Source organism: Triturus cristatus, chromosome 11, assembly GCF_964204655.1.
Source record: "Triturus cristatus chromosome 11, aTriCri1.1, whole genome shotgun sequence".
NCBI classification, from domain to species: Eukaryota; Metazoa; Chordata; class Amphibia; order Caudata; family Salamandridae; genus Triturus; species Triturus cristatus.
In genome coordinates, this window is record NC_140594.1 from 74,551,891 (window position 1) to 74,563,941 (window position 12,051).

General features: G+C 47.0%; 1 protein-coding gene across 1 annotated transcript in view; it reads right to left on the minus strand.

The window, feature by feature from the left end:
* Positions 1-12,051, minus strand: part of PPM1F (protein phosphatase, Mg2+/Mn2+ dependent 1F) — a 131,073-nt gene that overhangs the window by 49,288 nt on the left and 69,734 nt on the right. The window lies entirely within an intron of this gene.

Genomic DNA, 12,051 nt, shown 5'->3' on the forward strand with positions numbered 1-12,051 from the left:
GTGGAGTCTTGCATGGGGCACTATGAAGATGCAAGATGCCATCATCCCTATTAGCTTCATAAACACTCTTGCTGGGAGAGAGTGCTGAAGAATGAATGTTTGGCGCAAGGCTTGGCTTGCGATTCTGGCTGAATTGGGATAGGCTATAGCTTTGGAGGTGTCTATAGTGGCCCCGAGATATTGCTTTGTGTGAGATGGTATGAGGTGGGACTTTTGATGGTTCACCGTGAAGCCTAGCTGGTGGAGCAGGTGGATGGTACTGTTTGTATGTTGCACACACTGGTTGTAGGACGCGGCTTTTATCAGCCAGTCGTCCAAGTAAGGGAAGACGTGAATGTGTTGTCTTCTGAGGTGTGCTGCTACTACCGCTAGGCATTTGGTAAACACCCGTGGTGCGGTTGTGACCCCGAAGGGGAGAACTCTGAATTGGTAATGCTGACCGTCCACCACAAACCTGAGGTACTTCCTGTGAGAAGGGTGTATTGGAATATGAAAGTATGCGTCTTTCAAGTCCAGTGTAGTGAGAAAGTCTCCCTGGCAGAGGAGTGGGAGAACTTGTTGGAGGGTTACCATGTGGAAATGGTCCGAATGTATGTATGCATTTAGAGGCCGGAGGTCTAGAATGGGCCGTAGGGTCTCGTCTCTCTTTGGTATTAGAAAATACAGAGAGTAGACCCCTAAATTTTGCTGATTGACGGGGACCTGCTCTATAGCTTGTTTTTGCAGGAGGGAGATTACCTCCTGTTTGAGCAGTGTGGTGTGTTCTTGTGACATTGTACGGTGCCTGGGTGGAATATTGGGTGGGGTAGATGTTAGTTCGAGACAGTAGCCTGACTGAACAATTTGTGTCACCCATTTGTCTGATGTTATGGTCTCCCAGGTGGAAAGAAAATGTCGTAGTCTGCCCCCGACTGGAGTGGAATGGTTTGAGGGGAGCGGGGGAAAGTAATTGGGTGGGCGGTGTGGCAGAACGGGTGGTGTTGGTTATGCCCCTGCCCTTATTATTGTTCCCTCTATATCCACCTCTTTGATAGCCCTTCGAGAAGGTAGTCTGAGGAGGGGACTTGTAGGAAGTAGAGGCGCTATCGGCAGAGTAACCTCTGCCTGTGCCACGAAAGGAGGAACGACGAAATGAACGTCTAGGGGTATGGGATTGTAATGCCCCCATAGACTTTGCTGCATCCGTGTCCTTTTTCATTTTCTCCAATGCTTCGTCGGCCTTTGGACCAAATAGGTGTTGGTCAAAGGGGTGATTTAATATAGATGCCTGGACTTCTGGCTTGAACCCTGAGATTCTGAGCCAGGCATGACGACGAAGCAAAACACTGGTGTTTATAGCTCTAGAAGCTGTGTCTGCTGCGTCGAGGGCACATTTAATTGAGGTGTTGGTAATGAGCTTTACCTCCTGTATTAGCTCATGAGCCCTGTGTTTGTTTGTCTGGGAGGTGTTGCATGATAGAGCACATTACGATGAGCTGGAGGCTATCATAACGTGCAAGCAGTGCTTGCGTGTTGGCGATGCGCCACATATTTGCAGCTTGCGAGGCAGTGCGTTTACCAGACGCATCTAAGAGCTTTGACTCCTTATCTGGTGGTGGAGCCTCCCCTGATGATTGAGAGTTAGACCGCTTCCTAGCTGTGGATACCACTAATGAGTCTAAGGGAGCAGGTCCTTTAATATATGCAGGATCTGTGGGGGCTGCTTTATATTGCTTCTCTATCCTGGGGTTTAACACCCTAGCTCTGACTGGGTCCTTGAACACCGCAGCAGCATGTTTGGTTACTCCTTTTAGCATGGGTAATATTGCTGTGGCCTTATCTTGTATGTCAAAAGTGTCCAGTAGGAAATCGTCCTCAACTGGCTCACTGTGTAATTCTACCCCATGGTAGTGTGCCGCCCGCTGTATTAAGTGGTGGAACCCCAGGGGGTCCTCTGGAGGTGATGGCCTTGATGGATAAATGTCATCCTGAGGCATATCTGGTACATCGGGGTTGTGGTAATCCTCCCATGGGTCTGGTGTCCCTGGAGGTGTGGGGTCTAGTGGGGCGTCTGCTGGATCATAATCTGGATCTCCATAATCAGGGTCTGGAGATGGGGTTGGAGAGCGGTGAGGCAAAGGTGGCGGAGATATGGGAGGTGGAGGAGCTGGAGGAGGTGGTGGGGAGGGTACTCTGAAGGGAGAGGTGGCAGAGTCCTTCCGTTTTGGCGTGGAGGAGGATCTGGCTTGTTTAAATGTCTTTTTTTGGAAGACAAAGTTAAATGTCCAGTCTTTGGATCCTTTGTTAAAGTCTTTTGATAAGGATCTGGCGTAAATAGTTCTCCTGGCACCGAATCGTCTGTTGGTGCCGATGTTTTCGGAGCCGAGGGCTTCGATGGTTTCTCCATGCCATGCTTTTTCGGGGGCTCCGATTTCTTTGGTGCCGAGGCAGGCTTCGGCGCCGGAGCGTCGGTGCCGAGGGATTTATGTTTCTGTTTTGTCGGCACCGAGAGTGCAGGTTTCGAGACCGATGGCTTCGGAGCCGAACTGGGTGTAGTTTTCTTCGGTGCCGAACGGTGTTTTTCGGCACCAGGAGTAGGCTGGCTCGAGCCCGAGCAGCCGGGAGACTTATGATGCTTCGACACCGGGCCCGAAGGTGGGGTGATAGAAGCTGTATGTTTGGTTTTCCCTAGGCCCGGAGGCGAAGGTGTAACCGGAGTCTCTTTCAGTGTGGGTACGGGAGTGGGAGGGGGTAGAGAACTCACGACCCTCTGCGCCGGTGTGATCTCCTCCAGGTCGAAATCGTCGGCCTCGGAAGCGCTGACGATTTCTTCCTCCTGCTCGGTGTGCTGCTGCCCCGAAGCTTCGGTGTCGTCTCCGAAGATGTCAGGTGGAGCCGAAGTCGATGAGTGCGCCATGGTGCGTCGAGCTCTTCGATCCCGGATGGTCTTTTTTGATCGAAAAGACTTCTAGGCGGGGCAGTCTCGGGCCTCGTGTTCGGGAGAGAGGCAGAGGTTACACACCTGATGCAGATCGGTGTGGGGAAATTTAGACCCACATTTTGGGCACTTTTTGAAGGGAGTCCTTTCCATCGGCCGAGACCGGAGTCGAGGTAGGCCCGAAGGCCGGTGCCGATGTCTGGAATCGAGAAGTGCCGCCGAGAGAGATGAAGAAGATGATTTTTGTCTTAAGAATCTCGATGGACGAGGATTTTCCGTCGAAGGTCGAACTGGAAAATTTCGAAGCCGGAGCACGAAGTATCACATCCGAGCCCGATGGCGGAAAAAAACAATCTGAGGATGGAGCCGAAGCCCATGCGCAGTACGGACCGAAGGAGGAGTCAGCGAACTTGTGACTTCCAAAGACTGTCCAAGAAGAAAAACAAACTGCAAACATCCGGGCCCAACACCAGATGGCGATCTATGCAAAAGTGTATAATCTGCAGCTCATATGCCTCGAACATAGTTTTTCAGCTTGAAACTTTACTAGATTTACATGCAACCTTCCTATCTGCTGGTGAATGGAGGACAGTAACTGCAAAATATAAGTTCAAGTTTTAAAACGTAAATCAGAAAACGAAACTAAAGACGGAGTAGACGCTCTGGTGCATTGTGAGCTTATGCTTGATATCATAGACTCTGCCTTTGGTCAATGCTCAAAAGAAAAACTTTTAAAAATATGTTTGCGGCATATGAGCTGTAGATTGTACACTTTAGCATTGATCGCCATCTAGTGTTGGGTTCGGATGTTTGCAGTTTGTTTTTGTCGAAGAAGTTTTGTTAGTCACGAGATAGGTGACTTCTCCTTGTAGTGACAGTGCGCATGGGCATCGACTCCATCCCGAGATTGTTTTTTTCCGCCATTGGGTTCGGATGTGACTTGCTGCGCTCCGGGTCTGTGTCATTACCGAAACCCCCTTTGACGCGCAGTCATGTTCCATCCAGGCCCGACAGCCTTCCAGAGCAAGAACAGGAGGAACCGGTCTCAGTTTCCACAGATGACTCCGACACCGAAGACGAAGTCACCTCAGCTCAACGGACTGTGAGTACCGAGACCCCTGCCCCACCCAAGCCAATACCAAAGGCTCCGGTAACACCTTTGCCACAAGGCCCAGGTCCACACCGGTCGAACATTTCAGATGCGCCACCCTCTGGCTCGGCTACGAAAACCGAAGATAAGCTCTCCAGCTCCAGCCAACCGCACTCCGGTACCTAAAAACAACCTTCAGCACCAAAATCCAAGGCCACAGATATGCCACGCCTTCCTCCATCGGCACCGGAAAACCCTCCGGCACCGAAACAGCTCAAGGACAAACCATAGGAGCTGAAGCAAACGGGGAAAACTTCGACACCGAAAACCTCGGAGCCGAAACAATCCAAGGAAAAACCTTCCAAGCCTAAACCCTCGAAACAAACCACTCCGGAGCCGAAACAATCGACACCGAAATCTTCGGAACCACAAAAGGCTTCTAAACCGGACACTATGGCTAAACAGTCTAAGCCTCCTCACAAAGACAAAACTTCGGCACTGAAAAAGAACACCGGCTCCGAAGAACTTTTTGTCCAGGATCCCAACTAGAAAACCATTTATATCCATCCAAAGACTGGTCATATTCTCTCCAAACAACCTACAAAAAGGAAACCGGACCATTTGCAAGATCCACAGGAGCCGGCAAAGAGAATGGACATGGGCACCAACACCTCTCCACCCCCTCCCCCTCCTCCTCCACCTGTTAATCCCAATTTACTTATCTCTCCAGTACACTCTCCAGAACACACTTTTCCACTCTCACAACCAGAGGATAGTGATAATGGGGACGGACAATGGGATAACATAATCCCACAACCAGATAATGATGACAATGAGGATCCCCCACAGGATACAGATCCATGGATAGACTATAACACAGATCCCGACTTAACATACCCAGATCTTTATCCCTCTTAGTCATCCCCACCAGACGATAATGTCAATCTTGCCCAACTGATCACTAGGGCTGCAACATACCACGGAGTAAATCTACATTCAGACCCTGTAGAAGAGGGTTTTCTCTTAGAGACTTTTGTCCAGCCACAGAAATCCTCGCACGTCCAACCAATGTTAAAAGGGCTCACTAGACACGCACCAGAAGTGTTTAAGGACCCTGCTAGGACTAGGGTTCTTAACCCAAGAATAGACAAGAAATCCAAGGATGATCCCAGTGATCCCATATACATTAAGGGTAAACTTCTTTTAGATTCCCTGGTGGTAGCCAATGCACGTAAAAGGGACAATTCTCCAGGTTCGGGTGACGCCCCACCCCCGGATAAAGAATCCAAATTATTAGATGCCTCAGGCAAACGTATGGCATCTCAAGCTGCCAGCTTTTGGAAAATAGCCAATACACAACCTCTCTTGACAAGGTACGATAGGGCTCACTACGATGAGCTAGAGAAACTCATCCAACACCTTCCAGAACAATACAAAGAAAAGGCCAATGACCTCATACAAGAAGGCAAATTGATCAAAAACACATCCATCAAATGTGCCCTAGATGCCGCGGACACCGCGTCCCGCGCAGTCAATACTAGCGTATTGTTACGCAGGCATGCTTGACTCAGGATATCAGACTTTAAACAGGAGGTGCAAACCAGTATCCTTAATCAGCCCTTCTACCAAGAGCACCTCTTTGGACCTGCAGTGGACACCTTTTTAGAAAAGATGAAAAAGGGCACTGAAACCGCAAAGTCTATGGGAGCCTTGCAGCTAGCTTCTCCTAGAAGCTCCTTTCGACGCTCCTTTTATAGGGCGGACTCAAAAACCAACACAACATAGCACCCATCCTCATCTTACAAAAGCCCTAATCAGAGTTCCTTTACCAAAGGATACTTTAGGGGAGGTTACAGGGGTAACAACAACAAGGGCAGAGGCCGGGGTAAACACACCGGCCGCTCCGCCAACCACCAAGCAGTGACTTCCCTGCGCTACCCCCCCCCCCCCCCCCCCGACCACTCCACACCTGTCGGGGGACGCCTTTAACACTTCCCACCTGTCTGGAATTCCATCCCCCATAGACAGGTGGGTGAGACAAATTATCCAGTATGGTTACTGCCTGGAACTAATGTCCACTCCCCCACACATTTCTCCCAAACACCGTCCAATGTCCACACAACATTTGACTCTATTCAAACAGCCAGTTCTCTCTCTGCTAGACAAAAACGCAATAGAACCGGTTCCCTTACCCCAACAGGGCACAGGGGTTTATTCACTCTACCTTCTGATTCCAAAAAAGGACGGCTCTCTCAGGCCAATATTAGACCTCGGACCCCTATACTTTTACATCCAATCAGACCACTTCCACATGGTCACTTTCCAACAGTTGCTCCCACTACTTCCACAAGGCAACTTCCTCTCCACTCTGGATCTAAAGGACTCCTACTTTCATATTCCTATTCACCCTGCTCACAGAAAGTACCTCAGGTTCACAGTGGACAGACAACATTATCAGTTCAAAGTCCTTCCATTTGGAGTACCACGGCACCCAGAGTCTTCACAAAATGCTTCGCAGTTGTGGCGGCCCATTTAAGCTGTGTTCCCTTAGCTGGACGACTGGCTCATAAAGGCCAAATCCTGCAACAATTGTGTGCAGAACTCACACAAAACTATCCTACTACTTCACAACTTGTGTTTCACAGTAAACCTGAACAAGTCTCACCTTCAGCCATTCAACATACAACAGTATCTAGGGACTACTCTGGACACCTCAAAAGCTCTAGCATACCCAAATCCAGGCAGGATTCAATCCATGCAGGTGCTAATATTACAACTTCGACCTCAACACTCGTTGCCAGCGCGAGTGTTTATGCAGCTAATCGGAATGATGGATTCTTGCATTCTCATCGTCCCTTATGCAAGACTCCAAATGCGGCCCTTGCAAGAATGTTTAGCACATCAGTGGAATCAAGCTCAAGGCCAGCTGACAGATCTGATTTGGTGGACAGCCGCACACATCACTGTCTGCGGTGTGGAACACCTTTACAGAGGGCGGCCACAGATAGTACTAACAGACGCATCGCTCACCAGCTGGGGAGCTCCTCTACAAAGAGAAACTGTCCAGGGCTTATGGACCCCTCGACAGAAACAACTACACATAAACCACCTGGAGTTACTAGCAATCTTTTTAGCGCTAAAATCTTTCCAACTTTTGCTACTAGGCAAAGCTGTCCTAATACATACAGACAACACGACAGCAATGTATTACATTCAAAAGCAGGGGGGACACACTCTCAAACTTTCGCGCCTAGCGCAAACTATATGGAGATGGGCTATTGCGCAAAAGATATACCTCCTTGCAGAACATCTACCAGGAGAACACAATTGAATCGCGGATCTGCTCAGTCAACAAACACAACAAATTCACGAATGAGAACTTCATCCTCAAGTTCTTCTTCCATTCTTTCAAATGTGGGGACACTGTTCGCCACACACCACAACGTGAAATGCCCAAACTTCGCCTCCAGGTAGCCACACCCATTGTGCAAAGGCAATGCGCTATGGATGAACTGGTCAAACGAATTTGCTTACACTTTTCCCCCTCTCCTGCTCATTCCGTTAGTGGTTCGGAAACTCAAACAACATTCCCTCACAATGATCCTAGTTGCTCCAACATGGGCCCTATAACCATGGTTCACAACCCTTTTGAAACTATCAAAAGTTCCACATCAAAAGCTACACCTCTCAACCAAACTCCTTACGCAGAACCATGGAGAGATAAGACATCCAGATCCCAAACAACTCAATCTTGCGATTTGGCGCCTGTGGTCCTAGAGTTTGGCTACCTAAATCTCCCACCCGATTGTATGAACGTCATCAGAGGCTAGACGTCCTACCGCAAGAGTATGCTATGCAGCAAAGTGGAAACAATTAGTTGTTTATTGTACAAATAACATCAACCCACTAGATGCTTCCATTCAAAACATTCTGTTATCTCCTACATCTACAACAATGTAATTTGACATATACATCTGTACGCCTAAATCTAGCTGCAATAGCCGCTTACCTCCAAAATAGACAACACTTGTCTCTAGTTCAAGTTCCTGCTATCAAAGCATTTATGGAAGAACTAAAAAGAATAACCTCCCCAGTCTGGAACCTTAATATTGTCCTTACCAGGCACATGGCCCCCCCATTTGAACCTCTACACAAATGTGAATTACAATTCCTCACTTGGAAAGTAGCCTTCCTAGTAGCCATCACATCCCTCAGGAGAGTTAGTGAACTCCAGGCATCAACCATACAAGAACCATTTTTACAGATGCATCATAGTAAAGTGGTTCTTAGGCCTAACCCAAAATTTCTATCCAAGGTAGTTTCTACCTTCCATCTTAATCTGGTCACTAGAGGAACTTGGTATCCTCACTTCATGAGTGGGATCCTCATTGGGAGATTGCTCCTCTTTCCGAGGTAGGGTACTAAGCATGTGACGCTATTTTTTGCACAGAAAGCATGATGTGCCACTTGCATGCATGATTGATGGTTTGTAATTGCAGTTTAACTTCTTTCATCCTTTGTGTCTTGCTCCCAAGTTACTTTACAAACTGCAGTAAATTTGGATGCGTTTAGTACTCGTGCATGTTGCAACTGAGCCTTAATATGCCTCTTCCCCTTCCACGAGTGGACAGACCGTGTTGCAACTGAGGGGTGTGTGCTACCCTATCGTAACGCTTAGTACTTCAGAAGTTGACTGTTTCTTTCTGTGGTTCCCCTTTTCTCACATGCTCAGTGCAGTTTCGGGTCTGAATGCTGTGTTAGCATTTCTAACTATACACCCTTTTGGCTTGCATTAGCTTGAAGTTTATTCAGAAGCAAAATCGTGTGGCTCGCCAAGCCAGGCACCACCAGCATCTGACCCATTACAAGATAAACAACCCAGAACCCCATGAAGAAACCGAGCATTACAAAAGAAACATTATATGGCACATCACAGAGCTGGGCACAGGAACACAACTAAGCTGAACACAGAATACCACACTATTACACATCCCCATTTCCATCCCCAACAACAAATACAACAACTACAAACAAGCATTGGCATAGCCAACAGGTCTCGCCTTTGGGGCCTTATTAATGTTTAGCCATGCAACAGTTGATGTTGTTGCACCAAGGATATTGTGCTGCATAACTAAATACTTATAAGGTCCCAAAAGCGAGACCTATTGGCTATGCCAATGCTTGTTGTGTATATGTCTTGTGTCTTATCACCAATTCTTGAAAGTATATTAACGCTTTACTTGTGATATCAGTAATTATTTTATCATTCTTGTGAATTAATAGTCAATATTCCAGCTGCATCGGCCAACATGGGGCACTTTAAAAAAAAAAGCATTTGCAATGCAATGGGTCTCACATTTGCGAGAGTTTTGCAATTGCCATTGTAAATGACAATGCCTTTTATTTATCTGTTTTAAAAACACATCAATAAAAGGAATTGTTATTTAATGCCAATAGCTCACACTCTCGCAAATGCGAGACCCATTGCCTTGCAAATGCGTGTTTCCATTTCCTCCCCGAGCTGTGCTGTGCTTTAGAATTACTGCACACTCTGCCGCCACTGTGCCCACTTCTCTTTCTGTTGGAAGGAGGCAGCTGTTAAACGCGATTACACACATTGGCACTCCGCGATCACACGCTAACGCTTTTTGTGGTAATGGCTTAAAGAATAGGGTCGGCAACTTGAAGAAGTCACCTATACTCGGAGAAAACAGAGACTAAAAGCAAACATTGGCAAAGCCAATAGGTTTCGTCTATGCGAGATCTATTGGCTTTGTCAATAATTTTCAGACAGATTGAGTGCTAAAACTAAATGGGATGGCAGAGGGCAAAGGGCAAACAAGCTGCACCCATAAGCAGTACCTTGAACTCTGGATAGAGATGAGCAGCCCCGAGAAAGGAGGGGACCCACGAGGAACTGGTAGCCAGAAAAGGGCCCTGGAAACAAAGACTCACAGCCATACATTGGGCTTCCATATATTATTGTATGTGTAGTACAATTCTAGGTCTTCTCAGAAATAAAGTACTTGTCTTCTATACAAAAAGAAGCACTGGGTTATACATTGGGCGTCTGGTTACCCCACTGGTGATCAGTGCACTTTACAAATACTGATGGATGGATTGATTTATTAATGGTGGGGTAGTGTTGATTGCTAAGCTTGACTACCTGCACACCAAGCTCCCTCAGAAGCCTGTGACTGCTCGCCCTCGCTACCACTGAGACTCAAGTGTGGAGGCCTTTTACCACTGGAATAGCAGTGGTAAAAGGCCTCCACTGCTACGACTGTGTCCTAATGGCCTGCTGCTTGCCCCATGGCCTCCTAAATAGGATCTGACAGACACCATTCAGAAACTTTGCCTAGTTTCCCTGGAAATCCATATTTTTATGACCTTGCAATAGCCTGGAAGGGAAACCTGCGAAGATGCACTCCAGTGTGGCTGGCTGGAGTTATGGTTTTTGAACCATGAACCCCATTACCCTTTGTTTCCCACGCAGGACCCCAGTCGTAGAAAAATAATTGCTACTCGAGCCAGCACTTAGTGAAGCTTTGCTTTTTTTGTTGGGGGGGGGGGGGGGGGGTTACAGGAGGACTAGGTGGTCACTGGCCGGTACCCCATGGGGGTATTCCATTTGCTACTAATGTCCTCGGGTCACCAATGAAATTACACTTCAACTGGATAACCAAGCCCCTCCCACTAGGCGAGGGCAGTGAAGGTGAACAGCCAGGGATTACTCTGGAAGGTTCTAGGTTTAACCACCACCCAAAAAATATAACAATGTTCAGCCGTTGCTGTAGTATCAAGCAAAAAGCAACCAATAATAGCTCATCTAAACAGCAGTTCATAAAATGCACAAAGAATGTTTACAGCGTTTCCTTGCAAACTTTTAAAATTTCCATAACAAGACTAGTGGCCAATATTCACCTACGGGGCATTATTCGGGTGCATTCTGCTAGCTCAAGGACAGTTTGCTTTAATGTCCAAGGCTACAACACAAAACTCATGACCCACGGGCCACCCCTCCCATTACAATTTAAAACCAAGGGTGAACTTCCCAGCCCTTAACATGAATGACGATTAAACATAGTTACTTCTTCCACCTGAATCTTTTCATTAAGGAAGGCGTGGCCAATAATTTGCATAATGAATTTGTCACATATTAAACTCAAAAGTGAGTAGAATCCAGACGGGAAGAGTGTAGTAAAATATTTAAATCAAAAAGGAAACAGTTGGTGAATGAGACAAGTTTATTCCCTAAAGTCTTATAAGCAGCCATCAGGATTCAACTGATCTGGAAAACCAAAGTAACTTATCCAAATAAATTCCAAACAGAATGCTACGAGTGTGCACATAGTGAATACATCACAACAACATGTCCTTTTATCCCAAAGAACCCTCCTCTAGTTTGACAGAGCATAAACAGTTAAAGGAGAAATACTGATGCCCTAAAGATTAAGGGGTGAAATCTACGCGATGCCTTCTGTACCCTTGAGCTATATTCGAAACATGTGACTGACCAACTTTAAGCACGATTGTACAGACCTTAAAAGGTCATTCAACCTTTAGCTATTCTACTCCTATTCCACCACTCTTTCCCCTAGTACAAAACAGCTCTCCAGCTGATGGCCTCCATCTTCACTGCTGACCCAAATTTGGCAAACCCCTTAGGCACACCTTAAGGAGGCTTAATACATATCCAATTACCATAAATTCAGACCAAAAATACTTGCCTTAACACCATGCTTAACATCAAAAGCTTGTTAAGATTTAATCCGGTATGCTTCAACTTGTGGCCTAATCTTTTGTCCACTCCTCTTTCACAATCCAGCCTCCGATTCCATTTGTTCACCCGCACAGGACGCATTCTAAAAGATTCCAATCTGCCCGCTCAAAATTCCAAAAGGAATCTTACCAGTCACACCACTGGTAGCAGTATGGTAATCCCATGATCCTGCTAGAAGCCTCCTGAATCACTAACCTATTCCTTAATGCCCACTGAACACCCTCCACCAAAGTTTGATTCATATGATGAACGAAACGGTTG